Source organism: Lucilia sericata, unplaced genomic scaffold (assembly GCF_015586225.1).
Source record: "Lucilia sericata isolate MDLA Ls3-8-SP2 unplaced genomic scaffold, ASM1558622v1 Contig000002F_arrow, whole genome shotgun sequence".
Taxonomy (NCBI): domain Eukaryota; kingdom Metazoa; phylum Arthropoda; class Insecta; order Diptera; family Calliphoridae; genus Lucilia; species Lucilia sericata.
Genome location: NW_023994043.1, coordinates 2,739,245 through 2,755,111, shown reverse-complemented (window position 1 = coordinate 2,755,111; position 15,867 = coordinate 2,739,245). Strand labels below are relative to the sequence as shown.

The following is a 15,867-nucleotide window of genomic DNA, read 5'->3' as shown; positions in this document are numbered from 1 at the left end:
TCGATTCCTTAATACTTACACCACTCTTAAATATAGATGAACAATTTTATCCTGTAGAAGTATTCTCTGTCAATTTAGATTTAAAAAGATTTAAACCAAATGTCCATAAACACTACTATCTCTATCCCTTCACTTCATAAGTAGTAGTCATCTCCTGAGTGCTGGTCCATGAAAAAAAGTATTCGAGGCAACGAATGCGAACCACAATAATTGTATGGACTAGCCCAAAAGAACGAGAAGTTTCCTCCTGGTATAATTCCGAGGTTACCAACTCCGACTGATATACAGCATTATGTAAAGCTTGAGATGTGTATAATAAAAAGTTGTAAGACTTTTTCAGTCGCGGCCTTTGTTGTAATTATGCTCAAACGCCTTGGGAGTAGCATTGTTTGAAAATTTTGAAAAATTCCGTTCAAGAAACTTTCTAAATCACCGGATGATCATTCTTTTTAACGGTGATTCCTTCACCAAATTTTACAGGTAAAGGAGTACACAATAGGCTTAGTAGCTGCATGTGTGAAGACATCCTCCTCCAACCTAACCTACTAGATTTTATAACCTAAGGCCTGAACAGAATTAATGTTGAAGTGCTTTACGTGAACACGGTGGTCTTTTTCAGCCGCTGGGTGAGCTTCTGTGACGACTCACCACCGCCCCATTGTGTATCTTACACGCAGGTGGCAATTCTAGTATATGGAATTTTCGGTCCATCATACACTTTGCTAAAGTACTCAAACTATCTAATCTCATGCCAAGTGATCACGTTGCGGAAAGACAAGCAGTAAGCTACCCCGACAAGCTGAGAAGCACCAGTTGAATCGAAAGATAAGGGTCAACGAAAACCCCAATATCGCAGCTGCTGAATTCGTAATCTCGGGACACCGATATGGACGAATTGAGGTATATGTATAGTTCCTCTTACGATCCGCTCAGGTGGCATTCACTACCTTTAGTCGCACAACCACATCACGAAGCCCTTTTGATTCGGCAACAGCACCTATAGACATATTAGGTAGTTCGAAATATCCAAAATAATGGAACAAGATCCCTCTGTAAGTGACAAAGGATGTAGGAATTTCCAAAGTCGCGTAGCATAAATCAATATATCCTGTTGTGATGGCAACAGCACCGAGAACTTCCCCGAAGCGTAGAAAGGCATACTAAATCAGTACTAATCTCCAATATATGAAAACTTTCCCGATGTTTTAACAATTTTTGCATCAGTTCCATTCACATTATCATAAAGATCTTGGGAATCGGTTTCAGTAATCCAACATATGCTGCTTTGTAAACAGACCTGTTTCATTTGATGAGAGAATTATCCAACGCATTAGGTATAGGATATATCAGTCCTTAAACCAATATTCTCTTCCCGCGAATTTGGGTTTAAACCACAGCCACTACGTGGATCCCGAATGAACCTCAACCAATGATTAGCCAGGACAAGTCTTGCGGGCAACTGGCCACCCGTAGTATCAGATTATGTCAAATCATTCCAAGGAAAGGCCGAGAATACATTTGACATCACCAGACTAGAGGTACTCCTAGCACCTCTTTTCCCGGGATTGCAATCACACTAAGATGGGGTCTTCCATCAAGGTAACATGCCCCCGGGGAAAACCTAAACGGAATATGATAAAGGACTGAAAAATTCTACAAATATTGCCTATTGACAAAGTTCGTTTGGTCCATTTAAAATGTGTTTATTCATTTAAATAGTCATTGTCAAAAACATAGTTTTACATAAATATTTCTTTACGCATGCGTACATAAATCGTCTTTAATCTACATTTTAAGTGTTTCTTTTATTTCTTTGTTTTTTTTTCGTTCCTCTTCAACATCAGTTTTCTATTGAAGCTTTTGCTATTGCTGTAAATGACGATGATTCCATGTTTTAAGTGCCGCCTGCTTAAAGTATAAAAGTACTTCAGTGTTTTGTAAGTCTACATTGAAGTGTTGACTATCGGAAAGTGAATACAAAAAAACTCTTTTTGTGTGCCTAAGTATTATTATACGTGGTAATATGTCAACATTGCTCGTTGACAATTTGACATTTTACTTGAAATTCTTAAAAAAAGCTTCTTTTATAATTTATTTGAATACATTTTTGTTGCATTACACAAATTCTCTATTCTTTGTATTTGAATGGGAAGGAAAAGATAAATCATTACATCACAAGCGACCACAATTATGTGGCACAAAGAAGAATAATTTTTTACGTGATTTTTATCGAGTTTATTCGAAAAGTAAATTAAACTATAAAGTAAAATGCTGAACTAGCAATTTTTGTTTGAATTTGTATTAAAAACTGACCTACTATCTGCTAAGTGCTATAAATATAGATTAATGGAAATTGTCCTCATTTTACATATTTTAAAGAGGTTTTGTGTCCGTTTAACATAGTTATTATAAGTTTATAAATTTTTATTATTTTGTAAAATTAATCTAAAACAAAATTAAGTTTGATTAATTTCCCTTACATAACTATAAGAAATAGGTACATTTCTTACATTTCATAGAAATTTGGTAACTCACAAGTAGTTGACGTTTTCAAAATATAATATTTCAACAACTTATTTAAATGACTTTTAACAGCTGGTATTTCGAACAAAACGCAACCACTTAATAAAGTGTGTTATTTGTCTTCCTGGAGTAATAAGAAATAAAAAAACATACTAGTACGTCCAGTCGCTCCCTAACTGAACAGTAATTCTTGTGGTAATGACCACTCAGGACGACAGACGACAAATTAAATTTAACACACAGACACAAGTAATACATGTTCCCTCATAGGCAGACACAATTATTTACTTTTGATGTCTGCATATACGAGTAAATGGGTAAACAAGTACACCATTTCTAATGATATTAAAAAAAAAAAACTTAACATATGGGCAATTTCATGTCAAGTGACCCAACATAAAAAATCCATTTTTGCTAGAAGTAGAAATTACTTCACGGAAGTACTAAAAAAGGCCTGTACAAGTTATGATTTTAATACACAGTTAATTTTAATACACGGTTGTTGAAGGAATGCCCCTTTTTTGATTCCAAATTTACTACTTTTGAAGTCATGCTCAAGAATTAGTTTTTATGTTATTTGTTGGAAGCGGTGATGTTTAATGATTTGATTTTTTTGCAAAAATAAAATTACAATCACTTCCTTGGAAGTCATTAGACATCACTTCGGAATTAATTCGGTTATTTTTTCTGGTTCTAGCTTACTTATTGCTCAGTTCTACTTCCGGTCTAGTTCAGTTCTAGGTCATTTCAAGTTCAGTTCTAGATCAGTTCTAGTTCAGTTCTAGTTCAGTTCTAGTTCAGTTTAGTTCAGTTCTAGTTCAGTTCTAGTTCAGTTTCTAGTTCAGTTCTAGTTCAGTTCTAGTTCAGTTCTAGTTCAGTTCTAGTTCAGTTCTAGTTCAGTTCTGTTCAGTTCTAGTTCAGTTCTAGTTCAGTTCTAGTTCTCTAGTCGCTCTAGTTCAGTTCTAGTTCAGTTCTAGTTCAGTTCTAGTTCAGTTCTAGTTCAGCTCTAGTTCAGTTCTAGTTCAGTTCTAGTTCAGTTTAGTTCAGTTCTAGTTCGTTCTAGTTCAGTTCTAGTTCAGTTCTAGTTCAGTTCTAGTTCAGTTCTAGTTCAGTTCTAGTTCAGTTCTAGTTCAGTTCTAGTTCAGTTCTAGTTTCAGTTTCTAGTTCAGTTCTAGTTCAGTTCTAGTTCAGTTCTAGTTCAGTTCTAGTTCAGTTCTAGTTCAGTTCTAGTTCAGTTCTAGTTCAGTTTCTAGTTCAGTTCTAGTCAGTTCTAGTTCAGTTCTAGTTCAGTTCTAGTTCAGTTCTAGTTCAGTTCTAGTTCAGTTCTAGTTCAGTTTCTAGTTCAGTTCTAGTTCAGTTCTAGTTCAGTTCTAGTTCAGTTCTAGTTCAGTTCTAGTTCAGTTCTAGTTCAGTTCTAGTTCAGTTCTAGTTCAGTTCTAGTTCAGTTCTAGTTCAGTTCTAGTTCAGTTCTAGTTCAGTACTAGTTCAGTTCTAGTTCAGTTCAGTTCTAGTTCAGTTCTAGTTCAGTTCTAGTTCAGTTCTAGTTCAGTTCTAGTTCAAGTTCAGTTCTAGTTCAGTTCTAATTCAGCTATAGTTCTATATATAATCTAAAATTTCTGAAAATATTCTAAAATACAATTGTAAATGGTGTTGTGCCAACATAAAACCTTAGTAAACTTCGTTGGTCAAGACTGTATAGTGTTAAGACACCATAAAAATTTACTTTTGCAGAGCGCAAAAACGTAAGAAATAAACTCCCCTAAAATCATTAAGTTTCAAGCAAGAACAAAAAAAGAAACATGTGAATTTATTTTCCAAGAAATAATGCGTACCTGTTCGGTTGCAACAGGTCTTTTTCAGAGTCTCTTCTTTACTCTTATTCCAATGCAAAGTGCATCATGCAAATTCCACCACTAATAAGTTGTCATATATTTATGTTGTATTAGCAGCCTTCGATATTTATTGTAAAATACCAACATGTTTGTAAAGAATGGTTGAATGGTCTGTTGTATGTACAAATAAAAATATAAATGGGTATGACTATGCAAATTTATATTCTTATACCGTGGTCTTTATGAATAAGGAATTACTTATTTAAGCCATTAAGGCTTAAAGAAATTATCTTTAGATTGCGAATAAGGCAGATCATGCAAAAGAGTAATAGGTCCAAGTGTAACTCTGCAGTTCTCTCTCTCTCCATATTAGTAAAAAAATAGTTTGTGCAGATATTTGAGGACCCTATTATATTCCCATTGACCCCAAATCACGTTTAAAGTAGATTTAAAAACTTTTTGGATATTATTCTTCCTTTATACTTCCATTTATATATATATTTTTTTTTGAAAACCGCTTTCGGTTACAAAATGTTCTAGGATCCTTATTTATGTCGCTCGAAGTATTCGAATTACTCGGAATTCATACTTTTTTATTATTAAACTCTCATAACTGCCTTTTTATTCAAAATCATGTGAAATGTTTTTCTTTTATGCGCTTTATTGTTCATATTTGTAAAACCCCCTGGCGGTTATCTTTTAAAGGTTCTCTTTCTTTTGGTGCATATTCAACCAATCGGGCAGCCAAGTCAGTCACTGCATCATATTTATAAGTGCATACAAACTTAAAACTGTCAAAATAAAAATGTATTTATGTCTGAGCATGTGTATGGAAAGCACTTAAGCATTAATTTTCCAAGATTTTTTTTTAACATTAAGGCATTTAAAAAGGAATAAAACAAATACGCCAAACATACTTTTGCTTAAAAAACTTAAATAAATATTTCGTTAGATTTTGCGCAAAATCATTGCAGAAAATATATCTTAGTTAGAAGTTGCAGTGCAGACATATTTGTCCATTTGTTTGCATTATTTTCTTCAATAATCATTGATCTTTTGATCTTCAAGGCCTTTGCTAATATTTGTATTTATTTTATTTTCTGTTAATTTATTTCCAAAGTCAAGTGTTTAGAGACATATTGCCTATTATTGTGGTTGATGGTGTTAATACATAAACTTGGTAGCTTTGTTTTTCCTTAAGTTTTCAAGTTCAATGACAAACTATAAGAAGCTATTTTTGCAAAAAATAATGATATTCAACATTGGGTTCATATCAGATCGCAAATGACAATTTTTTATCACAGCATCTTTCTTTGCAATCGTAAAACCATTATGTTTTTTACTTTAATTAACTCTAGAGTAATATTTAGCTCGGATGGCATTTGGTCCATTGTGATACTCTTAAAATGTTCCTAGTTTAGACGATCTTGTGATCCCCGAGAGGTCCAAATAGTAATAAGATAGAGTTACTATTTGGATCTTTCGGGGATGTGTGATTATATTCAATATTGACTTATCTATGAGACAGATCAGATCATGAAAGAGTCTTGCACAAAATATCGCAGTATGTGCTCTTGAATTGCTATGTAATAACAAAAAATGAATTTACAAACTCATCTTCTTTGCGTTAGCAACTTATGCAGAAGCAAAGTGCCAGGGTCTGTTTCAGAACATAGCATTTTGAGCTTTTTGAATGTAAAAAAAGTGTTTTTACTGAGTCATTCCATCGCCCATTTGTCGATTTTATTTGATACCGAGTGATAGGAATATATGAAATTTTTCAAAATAGTGACGTTTAAGTCTCTGAAACCAATATTATATCTACAAAATCTAAATTGCTACAGGAAGTAAATGCAATTAAAAAGACATTTCGACTTTATCACACTGAGACTTCTCCTTGATTTTTAGCATTACATACTATTTAACTTTTTCGTCCAGCTAAGGTGTCTCAATTTCTGAATTTTTCGTCTTCTGGTAGAAGGTAAAAATTCGGTCTTTGCCTGGTTGACTACTGACCTTTGTTGATGGTTCTTGAGCTGATTACATGAGATCCCTTGTATTTGAACAAAAATCAACAGCATGTGCGATTATCTTCGTACTCATATTATTGAGCCTAAAAACGATTTAATAAGATAGGAGATATGACTACTAATTGCAGGGTCTCTAATCATATTTTTTCTTGTTCTACTCATACCCTAATTGGAATTAATCACCCTTCACTTAAGTATATTTGCCGGCCACTTGGTCTACGATTAAATTATACTGAATTAAAATATCTGAAGCAGAAACTACACTGAAATGTCCAGACTGCCCCCATTGGGATCCATCCGGGGGCATGTTACCTTCATAAAAAACCTGATCTTGGTATAATTGCGATCCCGGGGAAAAGAGGTACTTCCAGTACCTCTAGTCTGCCGGGACTATAAACTGGTGATGATCAAATATATCCTAGATGGATGATGGGGTCGAACCAGAAACCACATAATCTGGTAACACGAGGACCGGTAGCCCGCAGCGCAGAGATTCGGACTTTGATTTGTCCCAGTTGTTGGAGAGGTCCCTTCGGGGTGCACGTTGTGGTTGTGGCTGAAATCCAAACTCACGGGAAAATAATGTCGGTTAAAAGACGGTGAATTCTATAATTCGGGATAAGTTCGGTGTTGTTGTCGAAGTCAAGAGATACCACACAGAGGATTGATTGTGGGACTAAGCTTTGGAAATGAGTTATTGTTAAGTGTATATGATACAGGATGAATGTGGGGGTATGCGGATCTCACCCGCCCGTATACCTAGAGTGACTGTGTCGGATGAATAAGAAGTGTGCTGGGTTGAATGGTGATGGATGAAAGGTATCTTATACAAGTGATACCATTAAATTTTTCTTCCTTGTCCAGGTATGTTCTCAGTGAGTAAGAACAAAGTCCTCGTCTTATTTGATGGATTCGTGTTTCGGTCTCCTAAATACGTGTTTAGGTACTCTTGGCGACTCAACAGAGGCCATTACATCTGCGTGGTTGTAAACTGAAGTGATGTTTTTGTATCTCGGAAGTTAAGCAACGACGCAGCAATGGTCTGCTGAGATTAGATAGCATGAGTACTTGAGCAAGTGGACCAGCAGAACCATGCACAAAAATTGCCACCTGCGTGTAGGAGTGAGTCGTCACAAAAGCTCACCTTGTGGCTGTTCACGTTAAGTACTTTAACATCTTGTCCCACTGGGACTAGTTTCCTTGATGTTATAGCAATTGTAATCCGATGGATAAGGGGATAAAGTGTAAAGATAATGCGAAACTCGCCATATCATTATATTGTTTATACTTGTATGTTGGGTGGAATAGTATTGGATGTACATCATTTTATTCATGTGTCATTGTTGATTTTCTGTTCGGACTTACGGACTTACCAATAAAATACTATTAAAAGTACAGTGTTTCCCCTGTGAGTAAGGAGAAATATTCGATTTACTTATGAAGATTGTATTTCGGTCCGCACATACGTTCTAGGTGCAGTTGCAGAATCAACAGAGTCCATTCCATTGTTGTCGAGGATTGCTTTAGATAGGATTTAAAGATTGTCAGAAAGGACGCAACGAGACTTAAGCAAAGTGCTTGTATATGGACCGGTAAAACCTGTACAATGATTGCTATCTGAGTGTTCTTTGCAAGTCACAAATAGACGGAATTGGGATAGGTCTACACTACAGGTACTCACGTAAAGTACTTGCAATCCCGAATTGTTTACAAACTTTGACCTTTAGTGTTTTTAACATAGTATTTAAGGTGAAATGTGGGTCCCACTACGTATGTGTAGGGTATAAAAATAACATTTAAATCGTGGTGATTTTTAAACAATTAAAGCAACATATGTATGGATATCTGTTAAAATCCGAAATGATTTACGATGACTTAAACTCTCAGACTCTTCTCACCGTTTGGCTGGAATAATAAATATATTCAAGCGGCGTAATATCGAATTGCTTTTACGTTTTATATTTTTGTAAAACTCCATCAAAAGTGCGTAATAATAATAATAATTCTGTGTAAGGAAATTTTATTGTTGCACTTTAGTTTCATTTTCCATGCTAGACTTGAGAAAAAAGTAATAAGTCTTACGACCATGCGCTATAAAATGATGCACGTACATAGTTTATATATACATGCGCGTTGCAAGAAACAAAAATAACCGCCAAATATTGTGTAATAAATAAATGAAAATGGAAAGTTAAATTTATGACTCTGTCGAAAATGATGTTGTTATTGTAAAAAAAAATGTAATGAATAATGTAAGAAAACCGAGAAACACAAATGCGCGTTACATTTCTTTAGATCTATTTTGCACCATTTCCAATTAATCGCTGAATTTTTGGAAGATTTTATTTGTCGAAATTTTTTAACCGAAATTTATTAGTTTCTAGATGAGAACCGGAGCTATCGATTAGGAATCAAAAGAAGAATACATTATGAGTTGTGCGTATTCTGCATTTCGATCGTAGCTAAGATTTTGTATGTTGTTTGGTAAGGGAGTAAATTTAGAAAACCATGAAAATCGTTTTTCTATTTCTGGATCTGTAGAAACGGTGTACTTACTTATTACTGAACATATGCCGAAGCGAATTTGAATTTTCAACATGAAAAATGCTGGTACAAAAGCAAAAATTGTAATTTATGCCCGTAAAACTGATTAGACACAACGACACATAAACCAAAAATGTAAAAAATAAAAGGTTTCCGATTACACACTACATCCAGTTAAATGAATTGTACTCTCGAATGTTTGTTTGTTTTTTTCTTACTTTTCGCACACATTCACACACGGTCTCAGACTAAGAAGTGGTGAGTAGGTTTTCTTTTTTTTGCAGTATTTTGGATATTAAACTGGACTTGAAGTATTTGCAAACAATGTTGATTCTGACTTAAAAGCAGCAATCGTATATATTGTTGTTGATGTTTTTATGCAATATTTATGTTATCAGGATACGGCATATTGTCTGGCCAATCGTACGATATATGTGTGACGGTTAAAGTGAGAAATTTATTGATTCATGCTAAATATACCTACTGATTTCATAATACTACTATTTCATCTACAATTTGACAGCCTTACTGATGATGATTGTAATGTTGAACTTACCTAAAAATAGATTAAAAGAAAGAAGGAAATTATTAAGATATAAGGAATCAGAAGCTAATAAAATAAATTATTTGTCTACTTAATTATACGCATACAAGTTTGAGATAAGCAATTGTTTATAAAGTTTAATCAGGCCTAAACATATAATGTATGTATGAATAATTGAAAGCATATGTAGGCATTAAATGCCTCTGACTATTTGAGCAACACTTTATTATCTTTACAGCAAAATCATATCCCGCATTAGAAACCAGAATTGAAATGTTTTTTTTCTTCTATTTTTCAAATTTACAAACCACTAACTAAAAGAAATATTTCAAACAGCAAGACTAAAAGCCGCAGCTGTAGCTGTAGCAAAAGTCTGAGTCACAGCTAAGGAAACAGCAACAACTTTAGACAATTTTAGACATAACCAAAGTCAAAGCCGCAGCCTTTAGCTGTAGACAAAATGTAGTTGCTGCAACAACAAAGTATATATCTCAATATAACTATCATGATGATGATGATCAGCATCATGGTTGCTGATGGCAGTATAAAATAAAACCAAAATCTAAAAAAAGCCACATAAATTCCTGCATTATTTCTGCTGAATTTTTTTTCTCTCTTCAACTTTTTCATTTATTTATTTAAACATTCGTTCAGTGGTAACAAGGTATCGTCAAATAGACAAAATAAAATAAAGGCAGAAAACAGTACAAAAAAAATATATATTCACACATTAAAAGAACGTCAAAAGGCGTTAAGTGTACAAGATTTTCACATGTTTCACTTAATGCATCTTTAAGTAGTTGTTGCATAGTTTTTGGTTGCATTTAAGCTTGATTTAGTGCCTTCTATTAAATTGACTTTTCAACATTCAACATTAATTTTCATGCACACATTCCCTCATTTATTCAGTCAGTTACATGCACAAGCCAAAAAATTAAGAAAAACAAGTAGGAAAATATATTCGGGCATGGCCGACCATATGATACCCTACACCACTGAGTATGTTAAAAATGTGGATTATATTTAATAACAAAGCATCTAACCTTAATTCCGAAATATTTTAACAATTTGTTGAAAAAAGTGATTTTCTAAAAGAGAGGTTATATGGGGGCAAGGGTAAATATGGGCCTATCCTTATAAATTTTGGTACATGGCTTTACGTTTATATTAGAGTTATGTATACTGGATACTAGTGTTTATTAGTAAACTATTGACCTTCAAGTCATTTTCTGAAGGGGAATTTGTATGGGGGATAGGGTCAAATAAAGTCCAATAATTATGAAAATAGGTAGTATTGTTAAGACGTGTATAGAACTAAGTTTTGTCGATTTTTGTTGAGATACTAAAATATTTAACATAATTATGAACTCAAAAGCCCTTTCCGGGGGGTTGTATGGGTATGGACACGTATGGTCCAAATTTCATCAAAATATATTGAAAATTGCGACCTGTACCTTGCGCACAAGGTTTACAGGGACAGCCAGCCGGACGGACTGACATGGCTTAATCGACACAGAAAGTGATTCTGAGTCGATCGGTATACTTTAAGGTGGGTGTAGGACCAATATTTTTGTGCGTTACAAACATCAGCACAAACGTATAATACCCTCCCCACTATGGTGGTGTAGGTATAGTTGAGTGTGCCCGACTATATGATGCCCTACGCCTCTACGGACTAGGAACGTATTCAAAAGGTCTAAACTATATTCAGAACGGATATATAAGGGACTAGGAGAAGTCGATTTCCCATAGCTTTGAGGTTATCCTCTACATAATGTTTGATAAACTTAGAATATTGGCAAAACAAATCTATCAATAGGTCTGGCTCTATAGAGAAAGATCTAAACGAAAATTTTAATAATAAAAATAAAAATTAAAATATAAATTTTTTTTGTTACAAAAATCTACAAAAACAGATAATACCTAGCAGTGTAGAGCGCAAATATAACACTTGTCAGATCTTTTTTTTCCCCAATTCCATTATAAGTTTTTTTTCTGACTTGTAATAGAAAGCAGTGTCTGATAAAGGCAAAGAAATAGACAAGAAGAAAGATATTTATGTTGAACCGGTTAAAATTGTAAAAATTATAATATAGTTTATTTGCTTTTTATCTCAGAAAAGAAAAATACCATCTTACAACAAAAGTCGTAATTAATTAAAAATTATTTGCCAATTTATAAACGAGTATTTAATATTGATTAGTTTTTTTCTAATAACATTAAAAAATACTTTAATAAATTGTTAAGATTAATGCTAAACGAGGAATTTGTTTTTATACTTTAAATGTCTCAATGATTATAAAAATCTTTTTAATAATCAAACAAAAGACTTAAGACACAAACCTGATTTAAGCTAAATTATTCTTTAACAGAAATTTTATTTAGAATCTTAAGATCTAATAATATATTCATGTTTATTTCATGAAAATGATCTAATGAACTGTTAACAATTTGGCTGAATAAATTTATTTATTTTTTTTTTTGTATGAAAACAAAAGATTGTAGACCTAGATTTATTTTTGGAAAATAAATTTGTATAGATTTGTCATAAAATTATCTTACATTTGTTATCGGCTTTATACAATTGTGTCACGCTATTTTAGTTTTTATCTTGTACATATTTAATTTAAAACTAATCAATCACTATTTTTTAAAAATATTTATTATTTTAGATTGTTTGTTAATATGTATGTATATAAATAATTGTAATTAGTTATTTGTAAATTACACATTACAAGTAATTGAAATTAGAAAAATTTCAATTACAAGTAATTGTAATTGGTTATTGTTCAATTACACATTACAAGTAATTGTAATTGACCTTGTAATTAATTACTTTGTGTAATCATTATCTCCCTCATTATCTGGTTACTGACAGATTAAGCAGCACACAGCCTAAATGGCTATTTTTGATATTTAGAGGTAAAAAGGGTAAAAGCGGGTAAGTTCGATAACATAGAATCTCCTAAACTAAAACGAATACAACAGAAATGTTACACTTATAGTTCTTTATTAAAAAAAAGAGGACTGGACTGGTCCTTTTTCGAAATTCGGTTCTTTTCAGTGTTATCAGTCTGGGGGTTGTGGGTTCAATTCCCACCAAAGATTCCGGTTGCTTCATTACAACGGGCATATTCATCGCTCGGTAATTTTGGTTAGAATATCATTTGTAATTGTATTGTGATGGACTAGTAAATAAACTAGTTTGGTACTTTTGGAAAATTCGGGCTCGTACTTATTTTTTGGTACTTTTTTTATAAAATATTATTTCTTAGTTAATGGTTTGTACAATGTATATTTATTAATAGGCTCCCATTACGATGTTGTAATTATTGGAATGAAATTTTTATTGCATCGCTAGTACTTCGGATATTCGGACGTTTAAGGGGTGAAAATTGTACCTATTTTTGGTTCTTTTTTCATAAAACATTGTTTTTGGTTTATCAACTTATCCCACTACCATGTTGAAACTTTTTGGAATAGAATTTTTGTTTCGTTAATGGGGAGAGAAAAATTACTAAAAGGGGTAAAAACGGGAAATTTGATTTTATTCAAACACAATGATCCAATTAAGATTAAATTTTTAGATTTAGAACCCCGGTACCAAGTGATGTTTTTTGGTACTTTTTCATTCTCCAACTGGTATTTTTAAGTTTTCTATGACATTGAAATCGAAACATTAATTAATAATAAAGAAACTTTTCGGTACTTTCTCGTTCTACACAGGTACTTTTTTGAGTTTTCTTTAAAATTAAACCTAGAAACGTGAAATTAAGCATGTAGAGCACGGAGTAAATGAGAATCTATAAAAGAGGAACTTTTGGTACTTTTTCGTCCTTCGATTGGTACTTTTTGAGTTTTATATAAAATTTAACCTAGAAACATGAAATTAGGTATGTAAAACCCAAAGTAAATGAGAATCTATAAAAGGGGACATTTTGGTACTTTTTCCTTCTTCTAAAGGTACTTTTTGAATTTTTGTATAATATTGAACCTAGTATGAAGAGCCAGGATTAAGTGAGAACCTAAAAAAGGGGACCTTTTGGCACTTTTTCGTTCTTCAAAAGGTACCTTTTTGAATTTTTGTATAATATTGAACCTAGAATCATGAAATTAAACATGTAGAGCCCGGATTAAGTTAGGACCTATAAAAGGAGAATTTTTAGTAATTTTTCGTTCCTCAAAAAATACTTTTTGAGTTTTCTATAAAATTAAATACAGAATCATAAAAGTAAACATGTAGAGCCCGGAGTAAATTAGAATCTATAAAAGGGGACTTTTTAGTACTTTTTCTTTCTTAGACTGGTACTTTTGAGTTTTCTACAAAAATTGAACCTAGAAACATGAAATTAAATATTTAGAGCCTGGAATAAATAAGAATCTATAAAAGGGGACTTTTTGGTATTTTATCGTACTTCGACTGGTACTTTTTGAGTTTTTTATAAAATTAAATACAGAATCATAAAAATAAACATGTAGAGCCCGGAGTAAATTAGAATCTATAAAAGGGGACTTTTTGTTACTTTTTCGTTCTTCAAAAGGTACTTTTTGAATTTTTGTTTAATATTGAACCTGGAAACGTGAAATTAAGCATGTGGAGCCCGGATTAAGTGAGAACCTATAAAAGGAGTAATTGTTCGTTCTGCAAAAGGTACTTTTTGAATTTTCTATAATATTGAACCTAGAAACATGAAATTAAGCATTTAGAGCCTGGAATAAATAAGAATCTATAAAAGGGGACTTTTTGGTACTTTATCGTACTTTGACTGGTACTTTTTGAGTTTTCTATAAAATTAAATACAGAATCATAAAAATAAACATGTAGAGCCCGGAGTAAATTAGAATCTATAAAAGGGGACTTTTAATACTTTTTCGTTCTTCGATTGGTAGTTTTTGAATTTTTTATAATATTGAACCTAGAAACATGAAATTAAGAATGTAGAGCCCGGATTAAGTGATAACCTATAAGAGGGGATTTTTGGTACTTTTTCGTTCATCAAAAGGTACTTTTTGTGTTTTTTATAATATTGATCCTAGAAACATGAAATTAAGCATTTATTGGACACGCAGCTTCCTGACTGTATAAAAATCTGTATGCGATTTTTTTGGTTTCTGGACTTTTTCGTTCTTCAACTGTTTTTTCTGTAATATTGAAACTAAAATCAATCTCTAAAAGGGGACTTTTTGATATTGCAGATATACTTATATACATTTACAATAATTATATTTATTTTATTCCATTACGATGAGGGTAGCGAAGCTCACTGGGTATAGCTAGTATTGAATAAATAAACATAAATTTAAACACGCAGTATCCTAATTGAACGAACATTTACAAAGGATACTTTCAGGTACTTTTTTGTTATTTTACTAATACTTTTCGAATTTTCTATAATATTGAACCTAAAATTGGACACGCAGCTTCCTGATTCCTGTATGCGAGGAATTTCTGATTTAATGAAAATGTATAAAAAAGGCACTGTGTGGTACTTTTTCGTTCTTCAACAGTTTTTTTAATTTTCTGTAATATTGAGACTAGAATTATAAAATCAAACTTATAGAGTTCTCTAAGAGAGGACTTTTTGATATTGTAGACCAGGGATCGGCAGACATATACTACCACATTTTGCACTTGTATAAGTGTAAGAGCGAAAAAAAAAACAAGAAATGAGAAATAGTTGTACTCTCATCTTCACAACAAGGCAGGCTTGGAAAACTGAAATTTAGAAATAATAGTAATCTAAAACAAAACTAATATTTTTTTAGTTTAAGAGTAGCACATATTGTTTTTGGGCTTATTTGCACATATTTATTTTAAATATTGAAATAGAAATATGAGGCCTCAGCTTCTGCTTTCTAAATCCGTGGAGAAACTTAAAATCGGTCCAGATTTAACTAAGTTACTGACTTATAAGTGACTAAACCGGGAAAACCGGTTTTTTACCCATAACTAAAGATTTTGGAGGTGTTTGGCAAATTTCAAAAACATATTCTTGTTTTACTCCCATTCACCTTTCAGAAAAATAGTATCACTTACCAGGTATTTCAATTTTCCTTTATTTTGTCTCACAGTGTTATTAGCTATTGAAAAGTAAGTCGCTGTATAGGTCATTACCGAGTTTTTCTTTAATACATTTGTAATAAAAACTTCGATTCAATTTAATTTCGATAAGGGTAGCAAAGCACCCCGAGTTATTCAGTAACTTATAACTAAAGAAGGAAAATAAATATTTATAATATGAATATTCAATTCAAGGGATATACTAACTGATATACTAATTCAGAATCAATTTATATCCTTTAAGTAGTAACCAGTTATTGTTTTAATATATAGCAGCATCAAAATCATACCTGTGAGCGCTTTCACTTTAATTCAAAATCAAAAAAGAAGTGA

General features: G+C 32.4%; 1 protein-coding gene across 4 annotated transcripts in view; it reads right to left on the bottom strand.

Annotated features, from left to right (window-relative positions):
- LOC119616256 (protein prickle) overlaps positions 1-15,867 on the bottom strand; it is a 242,246-nt gene that overhangs the window by 42,629 nt on the left and 183,750 nt on the right. The window lies entirely within an intron of this gene.